This window comes from Crinia signifera, chromosome 4 (genome assembly GCF_055691185.1).
Source record: "Crinia signifera chromosome 4, ASM5569118v1, whole genome shotgun sequence".
NCBI lineage: Eukaryota > Metazoa > Chordata > Amphibia > Anura > Myobatrachidae > Crinia > Crinia signifera.
This window is the reverse complement of record NC_139220.1, coordinates 20,249,795-20,277,660: the sequence shown is the minus strand read 5'-3', so window position 1 is coordinate 20,277,660 and position 27,866 is coordinate 20,249,795. Positions and strand designations below refer to the sequence as shown.

The 27,866-nt window shown below is 38.7% G+C and overlaps 1 protein-coding gene and 3 pseudogenes across 5 annotated transcripts in view; all 4 read left to right on the top strand.

Annotated features, from left to right (window-relative positions):
• The window catches only part of LOC146073840 (protocadherin gamma-B2-like), a 414,290-nt gene that overhangs the window by 313,459 nt on the left and 72,965 nt on the right, over positions 1 to 27,866 (top strand). The window lies entirely within an intron of this gene.
• LOC146072150 (protocadherin gamma-B1 pseudogene) lies at positions 9,732 to 12,173 on the top strand (annotated as a pseudogene).
• Positions 14,956 to 18,923, top strand: LOC146072149 (protocadherin gamma-B2 pseudogene; annotated as a pseudogene).
• Positions 23,845 to 26,286, top strand: LOC146072148 (protocadherin gamma-B2 pseudogene; annotated as a pseudogene).

Genomic DNA, 27,866 nt, shown 5'->3' with positions numbered 1-27,866 from the left:
CGCGTGGTGACATAGCTATCTCTTGCATTGATGATGACAAGAAATTGCCATCTTGAGATGAAACAAAGTGCAGGTTATTTCTGCGAGTTTCCACTACAAAAGATGCAAATTTCATGAAAGGCACTTTAGTCGTTTTTGCACCAATTTGGAGCAAACAGACACAATATTCTTATAATAATACTATAGAAAAATAAAAATACCGTATATACTCGAGTATAAGTCGATCCGAATATAAGCCGAGGCACCTAATTTTACAACTAAAAACTGGGAAAACGTATTGACTCAAGTGGAACCCTCACTCGAGTATAAGCCGAGGGAGGCTTTTTCAGCATAAAAAATGTTCTGAAAAAGTAGGCTTATACTCGAGTATATATGGTAAATCAAATTAACAGGAATTTGGATAATTTCTTTAAGTCCTATAAACACTATACGATATTGTGAACAATATTGCTCAGAAAGGGGCTACAATGTGTACACAAAATATAGTAAGCTCCGGCGCGACATTAACAATGATTGATGTCTCTGAACATGCAGGGCAATTTGGCAAAATAGCCAAATGACCTGCATGTTTAGCGGGCCCCAGTCATTTCACTGAACTATATCGGCGTCCGCTATCATTAAGTTTTTACACTCAATGGGGCAGATGTATTAAGCTTTAACAAGAGATAAATGCAAGGGTGATAAGGAGAGATAAACGTCCAGCCAATCAGCTCCTTACTGCCATGTTGCAGGCTGTGTTTGAAAAAAGTCAGCAAGGAGCTGATTGGCTGGACGTTTATCTCTTTATCACCCTTGCATTTATCTCTTGTTAAGGCTTAATACATCTTCCCCAATATCGGTCGCCTGCAGCTGCGACAATATGGCTAACTACAGTATATCGGCTGCATGTATATGTGTGTAGTATGTATGTCAGGTAGTATGTATGTGGCTGTACTGTCCTTGTACACCCAGAACAAATGTTGCATTTTTTATTTATTTTTTTATTTTAATTTAAAATAAAAAGCTGCGCATGTCTTATTCCCATAAAACAAGGTTTCAGTTTTCTTAAGGCGTCTTGTTTGAAATATGTTTTAGCTTTATGAATTATTTTGTATAGTATCTTAATTTGTTTAAGGTTTTCTAGATATACAGTAAGTTTGGCAAACATGTGGGTCATATTCTTGTACATTAGGTAGTGAAAGTAAGTATATATAGCATTGCTGAGTTCAGGAAAGTTCGGAGCATAGGAATCTTGAAAATAATTACTTTGCTTGCATTTGGTGCAGATATAGCAGATGATGATGATACCATTGGTTATATTGTTATTTTTCATTTATTTATGGAATTATATTTTATAAAAGATGCCAAAATTTTGATTAAAAATAACTGCCAGAAAAAAAAATGATTTACAAATGTTCCCTCTCTGATCGTTACTGTTGCCTGTCTACTGTATTTATGCCTCGTGCATTTTTGTGCATTTTCCATGAAAATTCGTCTTAAATGCTTTGCTATGCAAATAAGATGCACAAGCAGACCCTGCCGATTAAAATAATACACACTATGCCTATTTTCTGGTTACAGTGTTTTTCTGTGCCTATTTTCAATGCTTTCTTGGAAAACACTGTAATATAGCATTTCATATGCAGATACTGCCACAGTCACATACAGAATCCATAAATAAGATGCATTTTTGTCCAAGAAAGACCCAATGTTAGTAGACACCAGGGGGAAAGTTACTAATATGTGAATTAGACTTCACATGTGATGTTGCTATGGGCAACCAATCAGATCCTGTCTACTATCTTCTAGAGGGTGCTATATAAATAAGAAGTAGATTATGATTGGTTGCCCATGAAGTCTAATTCCCATCTTAGTAAATTTCCCCCCAGGCATCTTGCAGAGGGCCAGATTTGCCACTAGGCCCATGAGGCACAGGCCTAAGGGCGGCACCTATTACAGATGGCAGCGGCCAGGCGTCTGCTGCTGCCTGGTCACTCAGTTAGTCAGTCTGAGTCACAGACTTTTATTATGTGCATGGCCGAACGGGCAGCGGTTAGTGACTAGCGGCGCCACTGCCAACATGAATCATGGTCTCGGAGGCCCACTGTCTCAGGCTGAGCTGAGCCACTGCCACCCATTGGATATACTATACACACAGCCTATTGGCTGGGTGGGGACAGCTAAGCCAAACTACTGAGCGGTGCACCCAAGCCCAGTGTGTTGTTCCTCCCTACGGGTCCAGATCAGAATAATGTGTGTGACATCAACGTGCCACACACACAGTGTATGATATCATCCACTTTTATAGATGCTGGAGAGAAGCGGTAGAGCCTAGTGGAGTAGAACCTGGGCTGGAATGAGTTAGGACTTATAACTTAATAATGAATAGGTAAAAATAGGAGGGGGGGGGTCAAAAATGTATGCCTAGGGGTGGCCTGATCCCCAAATTTGCCCCTGATCTTGTGCTGCATGGCATATTAAAGATAGATGTATGAGGACACATCTGTGTATGTACATAACTAAGATATATGCTTTAAGAATAAGGTGTATGGTATATAAATTTGAATAAGCATTTAAAGCACTATTTCCACATACTGTAGATTTTTATTTTCTTCAAATAATGATTCAAGTACTTTTCATGTGTGCATCAGATAATTTTTCTTACCCACCCACCCACCAACAAATCGACTTTCAAAATCTCTCTATAGCACAAAGATGTCTGACAGACACAGTCTGCTATACAGATACAAGGTCACAGTACTTAACATGTAATGTAACGGCAGAGAGTGGGGATGATGATGTCAAATTGCAGGTGTGTCAAAGGTGTGTTCAAATGTCCCTCTGCACACTTCATCCTGTGCAGTGTGACTGTGGTTGCCTTAGTGATTTTTGTTCTATACACACCTTATGTAAGTTTTTTATTTTTTTTCATAAAATTGCTGCTTTGTTTCAAACACACTATAAATCTTTATACTAGAAGCTGAGTACAAAACAAAAACAATCAATTCCATTGAGAAGGAAATTATTATATTACTATCAACAAGCTTCATATTGTTGGGTTAGCCTAATTCCAGTCAAGAGATGCACATGTTAAATTCTCAAAACTAGTATGGGGACATAATTTCATGATACCTCCTGAAACTGTGATTTTGGGGTAAAATGTGTCTTTAATAGGACGATCTTATTAGATAGACCAATAAAAAATATTAGCAAAACATTTTGAAAAAAAGTGAAAACCGATGTTTTATTGGAGGTAATTCCATACCTCTGTAAGTTTTTTAAACCTTTTTAGAATTCAACACAGTTTAGATTTTACAGCAGACAGTATGTGTACAGTACACACAATATTGTACTTCAATATCTAATATAATCTTTAAAACAACTACACTGGTTATATAAAAGTTGTATTTGCATTAAATAAACAAGTAAAAAAAATATATTAAGGATGTTTAATATATTTACTACACATATTACAAATAAATACATCATTTAAAGAGAGAATATGAACATGTATAACAGTATTGCAGTTCCTCACTTTCGCCTCAGAGCGCCGCTGTTTGACCAATAAGCAGAAGAATACAGAGCTGGAGATCCACTGGTATTTTCATCACTCACACACACTGCAGATCTGCAGGAAGACACACAGCCATTTTCTGGGTTCTCTCTGCACAGAATAAAGGATATTTTAACCAATTCTACTGAATAATTCCATCAAGAAAAAACATTTGGATATTTGTATTGCACTGGATTACAGATACTGGGTTTTAAAGGGACATTTTGCTAAAGATTTCAGATGCAAAAGATGGAAGCTCATCCACAGACATACAAAGGAATCAGATGGCAAGTAACATTTTCCTTCTTATTATCATGGCTGTGTCATTCAGTCTCTGCTCAGACTCATTATTCTATTGTAGAAGAGATGAGAAAAGACTCTGTTATAGCAAATATTGCAGAAGACCTTGGATTAGATATTAAACAGCTCTCATCTAGGAAACTGAGAATTGTATCACGTGTGTCAGAGAAATATTTGTAAATGCAGATACTGGGAATCTGTACATTAAGGACTGGATAGACAGAGAGACACTGTGTGGGGCAGCAGCTACCTGCTTCCTAACCTTTGATGCTGTGGTTGAAAACCCCTTAAATGTTTTTAGTGTTAAGATAGAAATTCAGGATATAAATGATAATTCCCCAAAATTTTTTCATGAGATTTTCACTGTAGAAATGATGGAATTTACATCACCAGGGACAAGATTTGCTTTACAAGGTGCAAAAGACCCAGATATTGGTGTGAATACAGTGCAGACATACAGGCTCAGGGATAATCAGCATTTTACACTGAGTGAAAGCAGCAACCCAGATGGGAGCACATTCCCAGAGCTTGTGTTAGAGAAACCTTTAGATCGAGAGACACAGAATATTCATACATTAACACTAACAGCCTTGGATGGAGGAAACCCAGTGAGATCTGGTACTGCAGTAGTGAGGATCATTGTCACTGATGTAAATGATAATTTTCCAGTATTTAAGCAACAAGTATATAAAGTCAGTGTACATGAAAATATACCAATCAATTCTACAGTAATCTCTGTTAATGCAACAGACAGAGATGAGGGAGTTAATAGACAGATCACATATTCCTTCAGTGAAACATCGGGGAATGTCCATCACACAGGATCCTTCAGTATCAATCCTATAAATGGTGAGATTAAAACAAATAGTCAGTTAGATTTTGAACAGATAAATAACTATGAGCTCTCTGTACAAGCCAAGGACGGAGGTGGTCTTGTTGCCCACTGTAAGGTATTGATAGAGGTGCTAGATGAGAATGACAATGCTCCTGAGATATCTATCACATCATTATCTAGTCCTGTTCCTGAGGATTCTGCACCTGGCACAGTGATCGCTCTGATTAAAGTTAATGATCAAGATTCTGGAGCAAATGGAGAAGTGGACTGTAAGCTTACTGACAGTTCCTTTAATTTATTACTATCATCTGGCAGTTATTACAGAATTATTACTTCTGGGTACATGGACAGAGAGAAAGTATCTAGTTATAACATCACCATTGTAGCTACTGACAGAGGATCTCCCCCACTCTCCAGCAGAAGAACCATCAGATTGGAGATATCAGATGTTAATGACAATCCACCAACATTTATGAAATCTACTTATGTTGCTTATGTGCCAGAGAACAACTTACCTGGAGCCTCAATATACAGTGTACAAGCATCAGATCCTGATACTGGGGACAATGCTAAAATTATTTATTCACTCTCCAGCACTAATACAGAAGATCTCCCGGTGTCCTCTTATCTGTCCATGTATATAGAGACTGGGGTTCTCTATGCTCAGAGATCATTTGATTATGAGCAGCACAAGGAGTTTCTAATACAGGTAACTGCTAGAGACAATGGATCCCCATCTCTGAGCAGCAATGCAACACTAATTATCCGCATAGTGGATCAGAATGATAATGCACCAAAGATCTTGTACCCATCAGCAGACAGTGGTGGCCCAGCTGTGTTTGAGATGGTCCCTTTTGCCTCCGAACAAGGATCATTAGTAACTAAGGTGGTTGCAGTGGATGCAGACTCTGGACATAATGCTTGGCTCTCGTATCACTTCATACAGGTGTCAGAACCCTCTCACTTTACCATCAGCCATCACACGGGTGAGATCAGGACATCACGTGTCTTTCATGAGAAGGATATACTGAATCACAAGGTTGTGGTGATGGTGAAGGACAATGGAGATCCCTCCCTCTCAGTTACAGTCACACTAAGTCTCATTGTTGCAGATAGCTTTCAACAAGTGGTTCCTAAACTCGGTAATCAACTCAAAGATGAAGATCCTCAATCCAATCTACAGCTGTACTTAGTGATCGCTGTTGCTCTTATTTCATTGTTATTTATTATAACCATTTTGTTGTTCATTATATCAAAGTGCAAACAATCAAAGCCTTCCCCAACCTTTACTTCTCTAAGTACAAATCTGTATCCTCCAGTTGATCCCAGGATGCTCTCCATGTATAGCGATGGAACTTTACCATTTCCCTACTCGTACAATGTGTGTGTGGCTTTGGATCCCAGTGAAAGTGACTTTACTTATAGGAAGCCAAAGCCGGATGTCCCTGTGGATAATCTCATTGATGCTGATGATTCTGGACTTGGAAATGAAAGTCGGAATGAAAATCTACCAACAAACAGTCTACAGGTGAGTTTGTATAAAATCCACACATGTAAATTGTTGCAATACTAGCTGTATGGCACATACAGTACTATGTGCAAAGAATATGCATGGGAACCACATTGTCATAAACACTACATTGAGTTTTTTAATTCCAGCATTATGGTACCCTTCCTTTTGGTGGCTCCTTTTAGCCAATCGGAGATGTTCCCTATTTCCTGGAACCCTTTATGTTTCAGATGACAGATATTAAGTAAGAGATTAAATTTACACCACATATGCACAGTTGTATCTGGCGCAAACCATATTCAATGAAAAAATGAATTGGTCTTCGTTGACCATTCTCAATTGACAGCCTACGTAATGTGCACAATGACTTTTAACCGAGTGTCAAAACTTACACAACGCAAGTATTGTATCACTGGAACTTTGCACCTCTGTAAAATGTTGTTTTATAGTGACATTTTTTTTATTACCCTTAGAATTGTGCATATGATTTTTTATAGACACGGGTTATTTTTCCATTTGCAGCTCTTAAATCATCTGTAAACAATATTACTATAAAAATTTATTTTCCTACATTTAGACATTAGAGGGGAGATGTATTATGCGTTGGAGAGAGATAAAATGGAGAGTTGTCTAAAGCAACCAATAAGCTTTTGACATTTCAAAGAATGTGCTAGATAACAGATGATGTTAGAAACTGATTGGATGTTTTGTCAACTCTCCGCTTTTCTCTCTCCGAAGGCTGAAGAACTTCTCCAAAGAGTTTGTCTTGAATTTCTTTTACTTGTGAACTTGGTGCTTGGGGTTTCTTAGATGATGTATTGCTTTACATTAGATAGATAAGAGTTATATTCGTAGTCAGGTTTCTTAGATGCAGGCAGAGATAATTTCGTCAACTACAATTTAAAAAAATAATTTGAGCATTAAGTCACCTAAGGGTTTGTAATCCCCCATATTCTAGCCCTCAAATATGCTTAGCAGAAACCCTTAATCTTGTGGGTTCCAGAGAAGGGAAACCCGTCTACCTACAGTTCTGATTTGTTGGGGAAACGCTTATGGAAAAGATTATTGCTGGTTGGTAGCAGTATGTTTCCTCTATACTGGAGCCTTCCAGTCTATGATGTTATGGATGCAGCAGGAAATATAATTTATTTATTCTGAGCATATATCATTGACCACAAGGTTATTCTTATGTACTTGTGTACTTGTGTTTTTTATTTGCTCCATAAAAAACTTTGGGGTCCAATATTTGTGTCTATTTTCTCAAAAACACCAAATTTGGGGGGTTTAGTCACAAATATTAGGTATCACCGGAATGTAAGAAGGATGGACCGCAGCAGGTTTTGAAGATATGTGCTGTGATTCCCCCACTCCCACCAGCAGCCTCAATCTCCATAGGTTTCTATGGCGTGTGCAATGCTGACAGATTTACCAATATCCAGAATGTGAAGCATTCGCAGTGTTGGCCCCCACAGCTATAGCCATCTTCAGATAGCGATAGCCCATTGTAGCCTGTGGGCTACAGAACTGGACTGTAGGTCCCCAGGATCCCTCTGCTAGAGATGGCTGCTGTGTATGAAACTAAATATATAGGGTATGGTAGAGTTCATGAAGTTAGGTCAGGAATGTGTGGACAATGAGAATCTTACCTTATAAATTAAATAACTTTGCTTGCATTTGGTGCAGGTATAGCTGTAGATGATGAGGCTATTGCATATATTGTTCTTATCCATTTATTTATGGAATTATAGTTTATAAGAGATGCCAATATTTTGTTCAAGAGAACTGCAAGGGAGAACCCGAATGATAGAAATTGATTCATAGATTTGCCTTCTCTCATTGTTGCTGCAGTCATGTTAAACAGCCCTTCTACTGTAGACTACGCATGTTCACTAACACTATGCGTCTGTGCATTTTTCATGAAAATAAATCTCATTTTATTTTTATGTGAATAAGCTGCACAAGCAGAACCTGCTGATTAAAATGATATACATCATGCCTTTTTTCTGGTTAGAGTGTTTTCCAATGCCTATATTCAGTGTTTTCTTGGAAAACACTGTAACATAGCATTTCATATGCAGATAGAGCCGCAGTCACATACAGATAATTTAAATTATTTGGATAACAATGTGAATAAGAGGCATTTTTGGTCAAAAAAGACACATGAGTTGCAGGGGAACTGCTGGTTCACTTATTCCCGGCATTTTGCGGTGCAATGCATATTAAGCTAGAGGGCACCTCTGTGTATGTACATGACTAGGACCTATACTTTAAAAATTAGGTGTATGGTATATAGATTTGATCAAGCATTTAAAGCACTATTTCTACATAGATTTTTTTTACTTCAAATAACAATTGAATTACTTTCCAAGCATCCATCTGATAATTATTTTCTTAACTGTCCTCCACTCGCCACACTATATAAAATCAACTCCACGCGGGGTGAAAAGTGGGGGAATGAAAAGGTCGGGAGGACGCGTAATGCTGTGCTCGCCACGCTTCGGGGTGGCGTGGATAGTGGGGGGGTTTTAGGTGTGTTTAACCATATTAACTTCTGAGATCGCATCGCGCATCACACGCATCGCACAGCACAAAAAAGGACCATGCGGTGCGAAGTGCGATGCGATTTCAGGCAGGGTGCAGTGAATATATTAACTACCGAGATAGCATCGCACGGCACAGCCTCGTGATACAATGTAATATAACTACGCAGAATAGACCACTAAGCAAATAGCTTAGTGGGCGCCTGGCTACTACATAAGTACCAAAGTGAAATAACTGATGCTTTATTGGGGTAATTACATACCGAAAACAAGTGATCCTCGCGGTTTAACCCTGCCGCTCACCCTATTCTATGTTCCGGGGAAATCCTCGCTATCAGAGGACGGTGAGGATTCCCCCAAACAGCGAGGCTTGCATCTAATGCAGGGAGCCCGCTGCATTTAGCCGCGAGTTTCGCTGTTTGAGCAGCCGCAAATGCTCCAAAAACGGAGTGAGGGGGAGTCGGCGTATGCATGGGGTCAGTTGAATACTGACCCTGCGAGCTCTCACAGCTCGCCCACAGCACTGAATACTGGCCAGTATGTATACAGAACATTTACAATATTTTACTTTAATATCTAATAGAATCTTAAAACAACTACGCAAGTTACATAAAAGTTTCATTTGCATTAATTAAATGAATCCAAAATATATTTAGGATATTTAATATATTTCTCAAACATATTACAAATAAATACATATTTTAAACAGAGAATACAAAAATATATATCAGTATTGCAGTTCCTCACTTCCGCCTCAGAGCGCCGCTGTTTGACCAATAAGGAGAATATTACGGAGCTGGAGATCCACTGGTATTTTCATCACTCACACACACTGCAGATCTGCAGGAAGACACACAGCCATTTTCTGGGTTCTCTCTGCACAGAATAAAGGATATTTTCAGCAATTCTATTGAATAATTCCATCAAGAAAAAACATTTGGATATTTCTATTGCACTGGATTACAGATACTGGCTTTTAAAGGGACATTTTGCTAAAGATTTCAGATGCAAAAGATGGAAGCTCCTACACAGACATACAAAGGAATCAGATGGCAAGTAACATTTTCCTTGTTATTATCATGGCTGTGTCATTCAGTCTCTGCTCAGACTCATTATTCTATTGTAGAAGAGATGAGAAAAGACTCTGTTATAGCAAATATTGCAGAAGACCTTGGATTAGATATTAAACAGCTCTCATCTAGGAAACTGAGAATTGATTCAAGCATAGCAGAGAAATATTTTTATGTAAATCTAGACAATGGGAATCTGTACATTAAGGACAGGATAGACAGAGAGACACTGTGTGGGGCAGCAGCTACCTGCTTCCTAACCTTTGATGTTGTGGTGGAAAATCCACTAAATGTTTTTAGTGTTAAGATAGAAATACAGGATATAAATGATAATTCCCCAAGGTTTTTTAATGAGGTATTCAATAAAGCAATGATAGAATTGACATCACCAGGGACAAGATTTGCTTTACAAGGTGCAGAAGACCCAGATATTGGTATGAATGCAGTGCAGACATACAGGCTCAGTGATAATCAGCATTTTACACTGAGTGAAAGCAGCAACCCAGATGGGAGCACATTTCTAGAGCTTGTGTTAGAGAAACCTTTAGATCGAGAGACACAGAATATTCATACATTAATACTAACAGCCTTGGATGGAGGAAACCCAGTGAGATCTGGTACTGCAGTAGTGAGGATCATTGTTAATGATGCAAATGATAATTTTCCAGTATTTAAACAACAAGTATATAAAGTCAGTGTACATGAAAATATACCAATCAATACTACAGTAATCTCTGTTAATGCAACAGACAGAGATGAGGGAGTCAATGGACAGATCACATATTCCTTCAGCAAAACATCAGGGAATGTCCATCACACAGGAACCTTCAGTATTAATCCTATAACTGGTGAGATTAAATCAAATAATCAGTTAGATTTTGAACAGACAAGTAACTATGAGCTCTCTGTACAAGCAATAGATGGAGGCGGCCATGCTGCCCATTGTAAGGTATTGATAGAGGTGCTAGATGAGAATGACAATGCTCCTGAGATATCTATCACATCATTATCTAGTCCTGTTCCTGAGGATTCTGCACCTGGCACAGTGATCGCTCTGATTAAAGTAAATGATAAAGATTCTGGACCAAATGGAGAAGTGGACTGTAAGCTTACTGACAGTTCTTTTAAATTATTACTATCTGGCAGTTATTACAGAATTGTGACTACTGGTTACATGGACAGAGAGAAAGCATCTAGTTATAATATCACCATTGTAGCTACTGACAGAGGATCTCCCCCACTCTCCAGCAGAAGAACCATCAGATTGGAGATATCTGATGTTAATGACAATCCACCAATATTTATGAAATCTACTTATGTTGCTTATGTGCCAGAGAACAACTTACCTGGAGCCTCAATATACAGTGTACAAGCATCAGATCCTGATATTGGGGACAATGCTAAAGTTATTTATTCACTATCCTGCACTAACACAGAAGATCTCCCAGTGACCTCTTATCTGTCCATGAATATAGAGACTGGGGTTCTCTATGCTCAGAGATCATTTGATTATGAGCAGCACAAGGAGTTTCTAATACAGGTAACTGCTAGAGACAATGGATCCCCATCTCTGAGCAGCAATGCAACACTAATTATCCGCATAGTGGATCAGAATGATAATGCACCAAAGATCCTGTACCCCTCAGCAGACAGTGGTGGCCCAGCTGTGTTTGAGATGGTCCCTTTTGCCTCTGAACAAGGATCATTAGTAACTAAGGTGGTTGCAGTGGATGCAGACTCTGGACATAATGCTTGGCTCTCGTATCACTTCATACAAGTGTCAGAACCATCTCACTTTACAATCAGTCATCATACGGGTGAGATCAGGACATCACGTGTCTTTCATGAGAAGGATATACTGAATCACAAGGTTGTGGTGATGGTGAAGGACAATGGAGATCCCTCTCTCTCAGCTACAGTCACACTAAGCCTCATTGTTGCAGATAATTTCCAACAGGTGGTTCCTAAACTCAATAATCAACTCAAAGATGAAGATCCCCAATCCAATCTACAGCTGTACTTAGTGATCGCACTTGCTCTCATTACCTTATTATTTATTATAACTGTTTTGTTGGTCATCATATCAAAGTGCAAACAATCAAAACCTCTACCAACCTTTACTTCTCTAAGTACAAATCTGTATCCTCCGGTTGATCCCAGGATGCTCTCCATGTATAGCGATGGAACATTACCATTTCCCTACTCGTACAATGTGTGTGTGGCTTTGGATCCCAGTGAAAGTGACTTTACTTATAGGAAGCCAAAGCCTGATGTCCCTGTGGACAATCTCATTGATGCTGATGATTCAGGACTTGGAAATAAAAGTCGGAATGAAAATCTACCAACAAACAGTCTACAGGTGAGTTTGTGTAATATCCACACATAGGCACAATGTAAATTGTCGCAATACTAGCTGTATGGCGCATACAGTACTATGTGCAAAGAATATGCATGGGAACCACATTGTCATAAACACTACATTGAGTTTTTTAATTCCAGCATTATGGTACCTTTCCTTTTGGTGGCTCCATTTAGCCAATTGGAGATGTTCCCTATTTCCTGGAACCCTTTATGTTTCAGATGACACCTATTAAATGCAAGTAAGAGATTAAATTTACACCACATATGCACAGTTGTATCTGGCGCAAACCATATTCAATGAAAAATAAATTGGTCTTCGTTGACCCATCTCAATTGACAGCCTACGTAATGTGCACAATGACTTTCAACCGAGTGTCAAAACTGACACAACACAAATAGTGTATCACTGGAACTTAGCACCTCTGTAAAATGTTTTATGGTGAAAATAATTTTTTATTACCCTAAGCATTTTGCTTGTGATTTTTTTATAGACATGAATTATTTTTCCATTTCCAGCTCTTAAATCATCTGTAAACAATATTACTATTAGAGTTTATATTCCTACATTTAGACATTAGAGGGGAGATGTACTGTATTATGCATTGGAGAGAGATAAAATGGAGAGTTGTCTGAAGCAACCAATAAGCTTTTGACATTTCAAAGAATGTGCTAGACGACAGATTATAGTTAGGAACTGATTGGATGTTTTTGGCAACTCTCTGCTTTTCTCTCTCCGAGGGCTGATGAACTTCTCCAAAGAGTTTGAGTCTTGAATTACTTTTACTTGTGAACTTGGTTCTTGGAGTTATTTCTTAGATGATGTATTGCTGTACATTAGAGAGATAAGAGTTATATTTGTAGTCAGATTGCTTTGATGCAGGCAGAGGAAAGGTCGTCAACTATATTATTTAAAAAAAAAATTGAGCATTAAGGGGGGTATGCAATATGTGATCACGGCTGGCGATCCCCACCGACAGCCGTGACCCTGGCCTGTTTGCGGTTAGATCGAATGCATAACGACAGACGGGAATCAATGTCCCGCTTGCCGAAGGGCGCAAAGGGGGCATGGCTGCAAAAACGGCCATGGATTGTCATACTGCGGCTGGGATTGCAACAATCCACGGCCGCTATCGGCAGAACGGGCCCGACAGCTTCTGAAGTCGGTCTCCTTCTGCCGTGATCCCGCATCAGTGCTGTCATTAATGACTGCATTGAATAGGGAGCCGCCGTTATTTCCCACGTCGGAAATAGCGGCGGCCCATTGCATACCCCCCAAGTTACCTAAGGGTTTGGAATCCACCATATTCTAGCCCTCAAATATGCTAAGCAGAAACCCTTAATCTTGTGGGTTCTAGAGAAGGGAAACCTGTCTACCTTGTCAGTTCTGATTTGGTGGAGAAAAGCTTATGGAAAAGATTATAGCTGGTTGGTATCAGTATGTTTCCTCTATACTGGAGCCTTCCAGTCTATGACGTTATGGATGCAGCAGGAAATATGAGTTATTTATTCTGAGCATATATCATTTACCATAAGGTTATTCTGATGTACTTGTGTACTTGTGTTTTTTTATTTGCTCCATAAAAAACTTTGGGGTCCAATTTTTGTGTCTATTTTCTCAAAAACACCAATTTTGGGGGGTTAGTCACAAATATTAGGTATCACCAGAATGTAAGAAGGACGGTCCGCAGCAGGTTTTGAAGATAACAGCTGTGATCCCCCCACTCCCACCAGCAGCCTCAATCTCCATAGGTTTCTGACAGATTTACCAATATCCGAATGTGAAGCATTCCCAGTGTTGGCCCCACAGCTATAGCCATCTTCAGATAGCGATAGCCCATTGTAGCCTGTAGGCTACAGACCAGGGCTGTAGGTCTATCAGGGTCCTCCAGGATCCCTCTGCAGGAGATGGCTGCTGTGTATGAAAGTACATATATAGGATATTGTAGAGTTCATGAATTCTGGTTCAGGAAAGTGTGGACAATGAGAATCTCACCTCTGAAAATTACAATGACTTTGCTTGCATTTGGTGCAGGTATAGCTGTAGATGATGATGCTATTGCATATATTGTTCATATTCATTTATTTATGGAATTATAGTTTATAAGAGATGCCAATATTTTGCTCAAGAGAACTGCAAGGAAAAACCCGAATGATAAAAATTTATTTACAGATTTGCCTTCTCTCATTGTTGCTGCAGTCATGTTAAACAGCCCTTCTACTGTAGACTACGCATGTTCACTAACACTGTGCGTCTGTGCATTTTTCATGAAAATTAATCTTTTTTTTTTATATGTGAATAAACTGCACAAGCATACCCTGCTGATTAAAATGATATACAGCATGCCTATTTTATGGTTACAGCATTCTCCAATGCCTATATTCAGTGTTTTCTTGGAAAACACTGTAACATAGCATTTCATATGCCGATACGGCCGCAGTCACATACAGATAATACAAATTATTTACATAACAATGTGAATAAGACAATTTTTGGGGGCAAGAAAGACACTCAGGGTGAGATTTAATTAAAGTGAGAGATTTGGTTAAAAAATCTCCAGGTTTTTTTTTTAAAGCGGCAATCATTTGCACTGCAAAACCAGTTGTAAAACTAGGTGTAAATGATTGGCGCTTTAAAAAAACTGGAGGTTTCTTACCAAATCTCTCACTTTCTGAATCTCTCATCCTATTAAATCTCACCCTCAATGTTATTAGAGTTGCAGGGGAACTGCTGGTTCATACCCCTTTTACACTGCCACAAAAACCCGGGTTTTTCCCTTGTTGACCTGGGTCAGCAGCAATGTAAAAGGGGTTAACCCATGTTCCTTTACACAAGACTTCTATCCAGGTCCTGACCAGGGTAAAATATGGGCAGAACGTGGGTAGAGGGCAGTGTAAAAAGGTACGCCGGGTCATCCAACGTGGCTCCCGTTTACATCAATGGGAGAATCCCAACCTCCGGACCGCAGTGTCCGCAGGTTGGACAGGAGGCACACACAGCCTCCACTGCTGTCTGCTGCGCTCTGCAGACAGCAGTGTATGATAGGCAGCAGAGTATGATAGATAGGCAGATAGACACCAACAAATCAATATCTGGTTTTAAAATCTCTCTATAGCACAAAGATGTCTGACAGACACAGATACAAGTTCACAGTTCTTAACATGTAATGTAATGGCAGAGAGTGGGAATGAGTGTATCAAATTGCAGGCAGACTTCAAAGGTGTGTTTCAATGTCCCTCTGCTCACTTCATTATGTGACTGTGGTTGCCTAGGTAATTTATATGAAATAAACACACCTAGGGTGGAACATGATAGGGTGTGATCATCAGAAAGTGAGAGATTCTGTGAGAGTTTTCCCTTTTTTTTAAAGCGGCAATCATTTACACTTCTTTGTTTTTGATTCTCACACCCTATTACATCCAACCCCTGATGTTTTTGTTTTTTTTTTCCAAAAAACTGCGGTTTATTTCAAACATTATATGTATATTATATATATATTTCACTAGAAATTGAATGAAAAACAAAAATAACCAATTCCATTGGGGATATTAATATGATATTGCTCTCAAGCAGCTTCATATTGTTGGGTTAGCCTGATTCCAAGCAAGAGATTCACATGTTAAGTTCTAAACACTACTATAGGGACCTTATTTCCTGATATCTCCTGATCCTGTGTTTTTGGTGCGAAATGTCTTTTATCAGGTGATCTAATTAGATTGCCCAGTAAAAAAAATTGGCGAAACATTGTGAAATAAAAAAGGAAATAACTGATGCTTTATCGGGGTAATTGCATACCCCGTAAGTTTTAAACCTTTGCTGAATTCAAAACAGTTTCATCATAGCGATGGGTTTTACAGCAGACAGTATGTATATAGTGCACTTACAATATTTTACTTTAATATCTAATATAATCTACACAGGTTACATAAATGTTGAATTTGAATGAATTTAATGAATCCAAAATATATTTAGTATGTTTAATATATTTATCAAACATATTACAAATAAATACATAATTTAAACAGAGAATACAAAAATATATATATCAGTATTGCAGTTCCTCACTTCCGCCTCAGAGCGCCGCTGTTTGACCAATAAGCCGAAGAATACAGAGCTGGAGATCCACTGGTATTTTCATCACTCACACACACTGCAGATCTGCAGGAAGACACACAGCCATTTTCTGGGTTCTCTCTGCACAGAATAAAGGATATTTTCAGCAATTCTACTGAATAATTCCATCAAGAAAAAACATTTGGATATTTATATTGCACTGGATTATAGATACTGGGTTTAAAAGGGACATTTTGCTAAAGATTTCAGATGCAAAAGATGGAAGCTCATCCACAGACATACAAAGGAATCAGATGGCAAGTAACATTTTCCTTCTTATTATCATGGCTGTGTCATTCAGTCTCTGCTCAGACTCATTATTCTATTGCAGAAGAGATGAGAAAAGACTCTGTTATAGCAAATATTGCAGAAGACCTTGGATTAGATATTAAACAGCTCTTATCTAGGAAACTGAGAATTGTATCACGTGTGTCAGAGAAATATTTCTATGTAAATGCAGATACTGGGAATCTGTACATTAAGGACAGGATAGACAGAGAGACACTGTGTGGGGCAGCAGCTACCTGCTTCCTAACCTTTGATGCTGTGGTTGAAAATCCCTTAAATGTTTTCAGGGTCAAAATAGAAATTCAGGATATAAATGATAATTCCCCAAGATTTTTTCATGAGATTTTCACTGTAGCAATGATAGAATTGACATCACCAGGAACAAGATTTGCTTTACAAGGTGCAGAAGACCCAGATATTGGTATGAATGCAGTGCAGACATACAGGCTCAGTGATAATCAGCATTTTACACTGAGTGAAAGCAGCAACCCAGATGGGAGCACATTCCCAGAGCTTGTGTTAGAGAAACCTTTAGATCGAGAGACACAGAATATTCATACATTAATACTAACAGCCTTGGATGGAGGAAACCCAGTGAGATCTGGTACTGCTGTAGTGAGGATCATTGTCACTGATGCAAATGATAATTTTCCAGTATTTAAGCAACAAATATATAAAGTCAGTATAAATGAAAATATACCAATCAATACTACAGTAATCTCTGTTAATGCAACAGACAGAGATGAGGGAGTCAATGCACAGATCACATATTCATTCAGCAAAACATCAGGGAATGTCCATCACACAGGAACCTTCCATATTAATCCTATAAATGGTGAGATTAAAACAAGTAGTCCGTTAGATTTTGAACAGATAAGTAACTATGAGCTCTCTGTACAAGCAATGGATGGAGGTGGTCTTGTTACCCATTGTAAGGTATTGATAGAGGTGCTAGATGAGAATGACAATGCTCCTGAGATATCTATCACATCATTATCTAGTCCAATCCCTGAGGATTCTGCACCTGGCACAGTGATCGCTTTGATTGAAGTTCATGATCAAGATTCAGGACCAAATGGAGAAGTGGACTGTAAACTTACTGACAATTATTTTCATTTATTACTATCATCTGACAGTTATTACAGAATTGTGACAACGGGTTACGTAGACAGAGAGAAAGTATCTAATTATAACATCACCATTGTAGCTACTGACAGAGGATCTCCCCCACTTTCCAGCAGAAGAACCATCAGATTGGAGATATCAGATGTTAATGACAATCCACCAATATTTATTAAATCTACTTATGTTGCTTATGTGCCAGAGAACAACTTACCCGGAGCCTCAATATACAGTGTACAAGCATCAGATCCTGATACTGGGGACAATGCTAAAATTATATATTCACTATCCAGCACTAATACAGAAGATCTACCAGTGTCCTCTTATCTGTCCATGAACATAGAGACTGGGGTTCTCTATGCCCAGAGATCATTTGATTATGAGCAGCACAAGGAGTTTCTAATACAGGTAACTGCCAGAGACAATGGATCCCCATCTCTGAGCAGCAATGCAACACTAATTATCCGCATAGTGGATCAGAATGATAATGCACCAAAGATCTTGTACCCATCAGCAGACAGTGGTGGCCCAGATGTGTTTGAGATGGTCCCTTTTGCGTCTGAACAAGGATCATTAGTAACTAAGGTAGTTGCAGTGGATGCAGACTCTGGACATAATGCTTGGCTCTCATATCACTTCATACAGGTGTCAGAACCTTCTCACTTTACCATCAGTCATCACACGGGTGAAATCAGGGCATCACGTGTCTTTCATGAGAAGGATATACTGAATCACAAGGTTGTGGTGATGGTGAAGGACAATGGAGATCCCTCTCTCTCAGCTACAGTCACCTTAAGTCTCATTGTTGCAGATAACTTCCAACAGGTGGTTCCTAAACTAAGTAACCAACTCAAAGATGAAGATCCCCAATCCAATCTGCAGTTGTACTTAGTGATTGCACTTGCTCTCATTTCCTTGTTATTTATCATAACTGTTTTTTTGGTCATTATATCAAAATGCAAAGACTCAAAACCTCTCCCAGCCTTTACTTCTCTAAGTACAAATTTGTATCCTCCAGTTGATCCCAGGATGCTCTCCATGTATAGCGATGGAACTTTACCATATCCCTACTCGTACAATGTGTGTGTGGCTTTGGATCCCAGTGAAAGTGACTTTACTTATAGGAAACCAAATCAAGATGTCCCGGTAGAGAATCTCATTGATGCTGATGATTCAGGACTTGGAAATGAAAGTCATAATGAAAATTTACCAACAAACAGTCTACAGGTGAGTTTGAGTAAAATCCACACATAGGCAAAATGTAAACTGTCGCAATGCTGGCTGCACGGCACATACTGTATGATAAACCTACAATTGGAGACCATATTGTCATAAACATTATACTGAGTTAGCAGAGAGAAATATTTTTTTTTTTTTTTTTTTAATGCTAACATCGCGCCTTACAGTATATCGTAAATTATGGTACCTTTCCAATTGATGGCTCCTATCAACCAATTGAAGAAGTTCCCTTTCCCCTTGGACCCTTACATTTCATAGGACAATTTTTTTAAATTGTGTAATTTAAAAATGTATATATAATTAAGGGGCCTATGTGCTAAGCCTTATAGAGAGATAAAATTAAGAGAGATAAATGACCATCTAATCAGCTCCTTACTGCAGGCTGTGGTTGAAAAATGACAGAGCTGGTTGGTTGGAACTTTATCCACTTGATCTCTCCAAGGCTTAGTACTTACTGTAGACCGCTAAGTGACCTAAGGGGTTAAAAACACCAATATCCTAACCTGCAAACATGTTAAATTGTAATCATTAAAGTGTGGGTTACAGAGAAGGGAAACTCTTGTAACTACAGTACTTACCGTAAGTTTGTTGAGGACATGCTTATGGGGAAAAATATTGCTGGTTGGAATCCTTATGTATCATCTATAGTGAAGCTTTCCAGGCTGTTGAGTTCTTCATGTACAATAGCAGGAAAATGAAAATGTATTTATTTTTTGTATATCTCATTTAGCTGAATCCATATTTTAGTGTATACTTGCGTTTTTTTAAAATCCGAATATGAGAAGTCTGGTTCAGGAATGGCTGGTTCAGGAATCCGTCCTCTTGAAAACTTTAACGACTTTGCTTGTATTTGGTGCAGATTTAGGCAGATGATGATGATGATGATGTTGGTTATATTGTTCTTATACATTTATTTATTGGATTATAGTTTATAAGCGATATAAACATGTTTTGCGACAGAACTGCCAGGGAAAACCTCGGAAAATAAATTGTTGTAAATACGGCTGGTACCTAAGACATATACGCTTTAAGACTAAGGTGTACGGTATATAAATTTGGTAAGACATAAAGCACAATTGAAACCTAAATTTAATTTTTTTTAAGTAACAATTTAAGTCAAATTCAGGTGTGCATCCGATCATTTATTAAATAACCACCTACAAATCGATATCTATTTTTAGAATCTCTCTATTTGCAAATACGCAGAACCCATTCTGCGCAGACACGAACAGTTGGTGCGGCACAGGATACAGAAGGGCATTAAACTGTCAGTGGCTGAAACTGATGCCATTTGGGAGTAGGGTGGGGGCGGCAACAGCCTCTGTTTGTGAAAATGGAGGTGTGCTGCCGCTGTTCTTGTTGTTGCTTCTGGGACAGAACAGGCGAGGAGATTTCCTGGTCATTTTTGCACCAACTTGGAGCAAACAGACACGATGTTCGTATAATATTAGTATAGAAATCTATTTCATTTCATTTTATACTAATAGCAGTTTTACAGCTTTACGCCCAATACACACTAGGTGATATTGTGAACAATAGTGCTCAGGAAGGGTCTTCTGAGAAAGATCATTCACAATATCGTCTAATGTTTACACTCAATATCGTTAATGATGATTGATGTCTTCGGAACATCCAGATCAATTTGGCAATATAGCCAAATGACCTGCATGTTTAGCGGGCCCCAGTGATGTCACTTAACAATATCGGTGGCCAATATCATTGAGTGTAAACACTCAATATTGGCCGCCCACAGCTGCGGACAATATGGTCAACTATATCGGGTGCGGCAGGTGTCCGGTAGTGTGTATGTGGCTGTACTCTCCTTGTATACCCATAACAAATGTTGCGTTTTGTTTTGTATTAAAAATAGAAAGCTGCACATGTCTTATTCCCATAAGACAAGGTTTCAGTTTTCTTAAGGTGTCTTTTACGTACATTTTAGCTTTATGAATTATTTTAAATAGTAGGATGTGTTTAAAGGTTTCTAGATATGTTTCGCATACATACAGAATGTGGGTCATATACAGTATGTAGTAAAAGTAAATATATATATATATATGTATACGAGTATTGCTGAGTTCATGACGTCTAGTTCAGGAAAGTTCGGACCATAGGAATATTGAAAATAATAATTACTTTGCTTGCATTTGGTGCAGATATAGCAAAGGATGATAATACCATTGGTTATATTTATTTATTTTTATTACCAGTTATTCATATAGCGCACACATATTCCGCAGCGCTGTACAGAGAATATTTGAACATTCACATCAGTCCCTGCCCCAGTAGAGCTTACAATCTATATTCCCTATAACATGTACACGCACACACAGACATTCTAGGGTTAACTTGTTGGAAGCCAATTAACCTACCATTATATTTTTTGGATTGTGGGAGGAAACCCACACAAGTACGGGGAGAATATACAAACTCCACACAGTTAGGGCATGGTGGGAATGGAACTCATGACCTCAGCGCTGTGAGGCAGTAACACTGACCATTACACTATCCACACTGCCCTATGTTATATTGTTATTTTTCATTTATTTATGGAATAATAGTTTATATGAGATGCCAACACAAAGAACTGGCAGAAAAAAAACTGAAAAAAGAAAATGATTTACATATATGCCCTCTTTCATCGTTATTGCAGCCCTTATAACTTAGTCATTACTAGTCATGACTGAGTTTAATGACACGTGCATCTTTTTGTGCATTTTTGTACATTTTCCATAAAAATTTATCTTATTTGCATTAGGGATGACCATCGTTGCCATTGCCGTTGATGGTTGCCATCGATGGCAATTCTGCAACTGGCCATCGATAGTGCTAAACTATGCAATGGCTGTCCATCGATATTTTTACATATCGATGGTCATTCATTGTGTTTGATTAATTGGCCTGTGGGCCAATCAAAACACGGGGGTGGGGCTTCGCAGGTGTCGGGGGCGGAGCTATGCTCCGTGTCCCGGCACTTTGAAAAAAATAAAAACAGCAAAACATCGTTTTGCTATTCCATTGATGGAGGGAAACCATCTGGTTCTCCCCCATCGATGGCAAAAGTATTTGACATTGGCCATGAACCAATCGATGATTTCGAATCATCGATGGTCGATGGCCATCTCTAATTTGCATTTCTTTGCAATGCAAATAAGATGCACAAGCATACTCTGTTGATTAAAATGATATACAGGATACCAATTTTCTGGTTGCAGTGTTGTCCAGTGTTTTTCTGTGTCTATTTTCAATGTTTTCTTGGAAAACACTGTAATACAGAATTTCATATGAAGATACATCCACAGTCACATACAGAATATGCAAATTAGATGCATCTTTGTCTAAGAAAGACCCAATGTTAGTAGATGTGCATGGGAACTGATGGATTCTTCACACCAAGCATCTGCCAATGCACGGCATATACAGTATAGGCCAGAATTATAAGGACACATCTGTGTATGTAAATGACATAATAGGATATATACTTTAACAATAAGGTATATAGTAGTGTTCATTCTAGCACCCGTCAGCTTTGAAACCCATGCAGTCCCTCTTCCCTGCCTGGGGCTTCGCTGTCTGCTGTAGTGCTTCTAGCACAGTGTGGTCTGTATATCAGCACTGATATGCAAACCAGATCTGTGCTGGAAACTCCACAGCAAACAGCGACACCCCAGGCAGGGAAGAGGAACTGCATGGGTTATCAAAGCTGGTGGGTGCTAGAATGAACAATATATGGTATATACATTTGATCAAGCATTTAAATCACTATTTCCACATAGATTTGTATTTTCTTCAAATAACATTTTAAGTACTGTTCATGTGTGCATCAGATAATTTTTCTTACTTATCCACCAACAAATTAATATCTGCTTCAAAATCTCTCTATAGCACAAAGATGTCTGACAGACACAGTCTGCTATACAGATACAAGGTCACAGTACTTAACATGTAATGTAAAGGCAGAGAGTGGGAATGATGATGTCAAATTGCAGGTGTATTTAAGTATCTCTCTGATCACTTCATCCTGTGCAGTGTGACTGTGGTTGCCTTAGTGATTTATGTTATATACACACCTTATGTAACTTTTTTTCAGGAAATTGCTGCTTTATTTCAAAAACACTATAAATCATTATACTAGAAACTGAGTACAAAACAAAAGCAACCAATTCCATTGAGGAAGAAAGTATTATATCACTATCAACAAGTTTCATATTGTTGGGTTAGCCTAATTCCAGTCAAGAGATGCACATGTTAAATTCTCAAAACTAGTATGGGGACATAACTTCACGATACTGTATCTCCTAAAACTGTGTGTTTTGGGGGAGAAATGTGTCTATTAGCAAAAATAAATTCAAAAGTGAAAACTGATGTTTTATGGGGGTAATTCCATACCTCCGTAAATTTTAAACCTTTTTTGAATTCAACGCAGTTTCATCATAAAGATGCATTTTACAGCAAACAGCATGTATACAGTACACACACTATTTTACTTTAATATCTAATATAATCTTTAAAACAACTACACGGGTTATATAAACATTGTATTTGCCTTAATTAAATTAGTAAAAATAAATATCTTAAGGATTTTTTATATATTTGTCACACATATTACAAATAAATACATAATTTAACAGAGAATATGAACATGTATATCAGTATTGCAGTTCCTCACTTCCGCCTCAGAGCGCCGCTGTTTGACCAATAAGCCGAAGAATACAGAGCTGGAGATCCACTGGTATTTTCATCACTCACACACACTGCAGATCTGCAGGAAGACACACAGCCATTTTCTGGGTTCTCTCTGCACAGAATAAAGGATATTTTCAGCAATTCTACTGAATAATTCCATCAAGAAAAAACATTTGGATATTTCTATTGCACTGGATTACAGATACTGGGTTTTAAAGGGACATTTTGCTAAAGATTTCAGATGCAAAAGATGGAAGCTCATCCACAGACATACAAAGGAATCAGATGGCAAGTAACATTTTCCTTCTTATTATCATGGCTGTGTCATTCAGTCTCTGCTCAGACTCATTATTCTATTGCAGAAGAGATGAGAAAAGACTCTGTTATAGCAAATATTGCAGAAGACCTTGGATTAGATATTAAACAGCTCTCATCTAGGAAACTGAGAATTGATTCAAGCATAGCAGAGAAATATTTCTATGTAAATGCAGATACTGGGAATCTGTACATTAAGGACAGGATAGACAGAGAGACACTGTGTGGGGCAGCAGCTACCTGCTTCCTAACCTTTGATGCTGTGGCTGAAAATCCACTAAATGTTTTTAGTGTTAAGATAGAAATTCAGGATATAAATGATAATTCCCCAAGGTTTTTTCATGAGATTTTCACTGTAGAAATGATAGAATTGACATCACCAGGAACAAGATTTGCTTTACAAGGTGCAGAAGACCCAGATATTGGTATGAATGCAGTGCAGACATACAGGCTCAGTGATAATCAACATTTTACACTGAGTGAAAGCAGCAACCCAGATGGGAGCACATTCCCAGAGCTTGTGTTAGAGAAACCTTTAGATCGAGAGACACAGAATATTCATACATTAATACTAACAGCCTTGGATGGAGGGAACCCAGTGAGATCTGGTACTGCAGTAGTAAGGATCATTGTCACTGATGTAAATGATAATTTTCCAGTATTTAAGCAACAAGTATATAAGGTCAGTGTGAATGAAAATATACCAATCAGTACTACAGTAATGTCTGTTAATGCAACAGACAGAGATGAAGGAGTCAATGGACAGATCACATATTCCTTTAGCAAAACCTCAGGGAATGTCCATCACACAGGAACCTTCAGTGTTAATCCTATAAATGGTGAGATTAAAACAAATAGTCAGTTAGATTTTGAACAGATAAGTAACTATGAGCTCTCTGTACAAGCCAAGGACGGAGGTGGTCTTGTTGCCCATTGTAAGGTATTGATAGAGGTGCTAGATGAGAATGACAATGCTCCTGAGATATCTATCACATCATTATCTAGTCCTGTTCCTGAGGATTCTGCACCTGGCACAGTGATCGCTCTGATTAAAGTTAATGATCAAGATTCTGGAGCAAATGGAGAAGTGGACTGTAAGCTTAATGACAATTTCTTTAATTTATTACTATCTGGCAGTTATTACAGAATTGTTACTACTGGTTACATAGACAGAGAGAAAAAATCTAGTTATAACATCACCATTGTAGCTACTGACAGAGGATCTCCCCCACTTTCCAGCAGAAGAACCATCAGATTGGAGATATCAGATGTTAATGACAATCCACCAACATTTATAAAATCTACTTATGTTGCTTATGTGCCAGAGAACAACTTACCCGGAGCCTCAATATACAGTGTACAAGCATCAGATCCTGATACTGGGGACAATGCTAAAATTATTTATTCACTATTCAGCACTAATACAGAAGATCTCCCAGTGTCCTCTTATCTGTCCATGAATATAGAGACTGGGGTTCTCTATGCTCAGAGATCATTTGATTATGAGCAGCACAAGGAGTTTCTAATACAGGTAACTGCTAGAGACAATGGATCCCCATCTCTAAGCGGCAATGCAACACTAATTATCCACATAGTGGATCAGAATGATAATGCACCAAAGATCCTGTACCCATCAGCAGATAGTGGTGGCCCAGCTGTGTTTGAGATGGTCCCTTTTGCCTCTGAACAAGGATCATTAATAACTAAGGTGGTTGCAGTGGATGCAGACTCTGGACATAATGCTTGGCTCTCGTATCACTTCATACAGGTGTCAGAACCATCTCACTTTACCATCAGCCATCACACGGGTGAGATCAGGACATCACGTGTCTTTCATGAGAAGGATATACTGAATCACAAGGTTGTGGTGATGGTGAAGGACAATGGAGATCCCTCTCTCTCAGCCACAGTCACACTAAGTCTCATTGTTGCAGACAACTTCCAACAGGTGGTTCCTAAACTCAGTAACCAACTCAAAAATGAAGATCCCCAATCCAATCTACAGTTGTATTTAGTGATCGCCGTTGCTCTTATTTCCTTTTTATTTATTATAACTGTTATATTGGTCATTATATCAAAGTGCAAACAATCAAAGCCTCCACCAACCTTTACTTCTCTAAGTACAAATCTGTATCCTCCAGTTGATCCCAGGATGCTCTCCATGTATAGCGATGGAACATTACCATTTCCCTACTCGTACAATGTGTGTGTGGCTTTGGATCCCAGTGAAAGTGACTTTACTTATAGGAAACCAAAGCCTGATATCCCTGTGGACAATCTCATTGATGCTGATGATTCTGGACTTGGAAATGAAAGTTGGAATAAAAATCTACCAACAAGCAGTCTACAGGTGAGTTTGTGTAAAACCCACACATAGGCAAAATGTCAAATGGTGCAATGCTGGCTGTAGAGAACACTACCACAGTATGTTTTAAGCCTACTAACGGGGACCTTTTGTACAGTAGATTTTAATTTACAATGCTAACATTGTGGGGGTGTAGCTTTCCAATTGGTGGTTCCTATATATTCCAGGCAAAACACGCACATCCCTCAGAGTCTTTCAGCTTCAATTATATTCACTAAGAAACTTGTTGCTTGGGGTCATTACATATATTATTTATTGTTTTAAATACGTAATAAATCAGTATTATATTTGCAGCTGGATTAACTAAATACACGCAGCGGGAATTTTGTAAACGATATAATTTAAAACAATATATAGATTTATGGGGTCTATGTGCTAAACCTTAGAGAGAGAGAACATCACAGCTTACAGAGCACCTGCAGAATTCCCCCCACCACCACCACCACCATCACCACCACCGCCAAATCCCCTCGGCACTATGCGAGGGGATGTGTAAGAGAACACATCCCCTTGCATGCCTCCACTGGTCTCCGACCATCGAATGATTTCTCCTGCCTTCGCAAATAAAAGTCAATAAAATTGGACTTTTATTTATGAGTGCTACCAACGAAAATTTGGTGGGCAGCTGACATTCAGTGACATCAGCTGCCCACCCCCAGCAGGCATCGACCCACCCTCGTACCCATGGGAATGGCCAGCATTTTCATGGGGAGGCCTATAAACTGCTGGGCATTCCCATGGTCCAGTGCCGTCACCGGCCAGTCCACCCTGGCCCTTACTTCCACGCAAACAACAGTCCAGCGAGTGTGTAACTTGCCAAAGCCGTTAGTTGCCGGGGTCTGCACATTTGCAAATATGTGCTTGCACATGCACAGACCACCAAACATCCGAACCAGGCTGAATTTGCCCCGTTCCAAGTGAACGTGAATTAGGGCCAAAGTACCAGCCAAGTGCCATGTTACAGGCTGAGTTTGAAAGATGACAGAGTTGTTTGGTAGGTACGTTAGCAGGGAAACAATACTGTCCCCAATAGTTCTGAAGTATGTTGGGGACATGCGTATGGAAAAAATAATTGCTGGTTAAAATCCTTATGTATCCTCTATATCAGGCATGTCCAAACTATGGTCCTCGAGCCGTTGTGAAATTAAAAGTCCCATCATGCCTTGCCACAGTTTTGCTATTAGTTAAAGCTGAAACTATTGCAAGGCATGCTGGGAAGTGTCGTTTCACAACAGCTGGAGGGCCGTAGTTTGGACATGCCTGCTCTATACTGAACAATTTTATTTCTTGCCACATGATGTTGAAATAAATTGAGCCGAGACTGTGACCATATTATAAAGTCCGATAATTATCGGCCGAAAATAAATCCAAGAAAAAACATTACGGATAAGAATATCTGAAAAGTTTATTATAAGTAATTAGAGCTGTGAGAGAGCGCAGGAGATTTATTTCAGAGAATTCTTGTGCCATGAATTGGATCTAACTATCATGCTGCTGTGAAAATAATTATTTTAAACAATTAAGTGGATTGTTTCATTAATATTATAATAATTTCTTTTTGCTGTGAGAGAGCTTGTGATCATATTAATAAT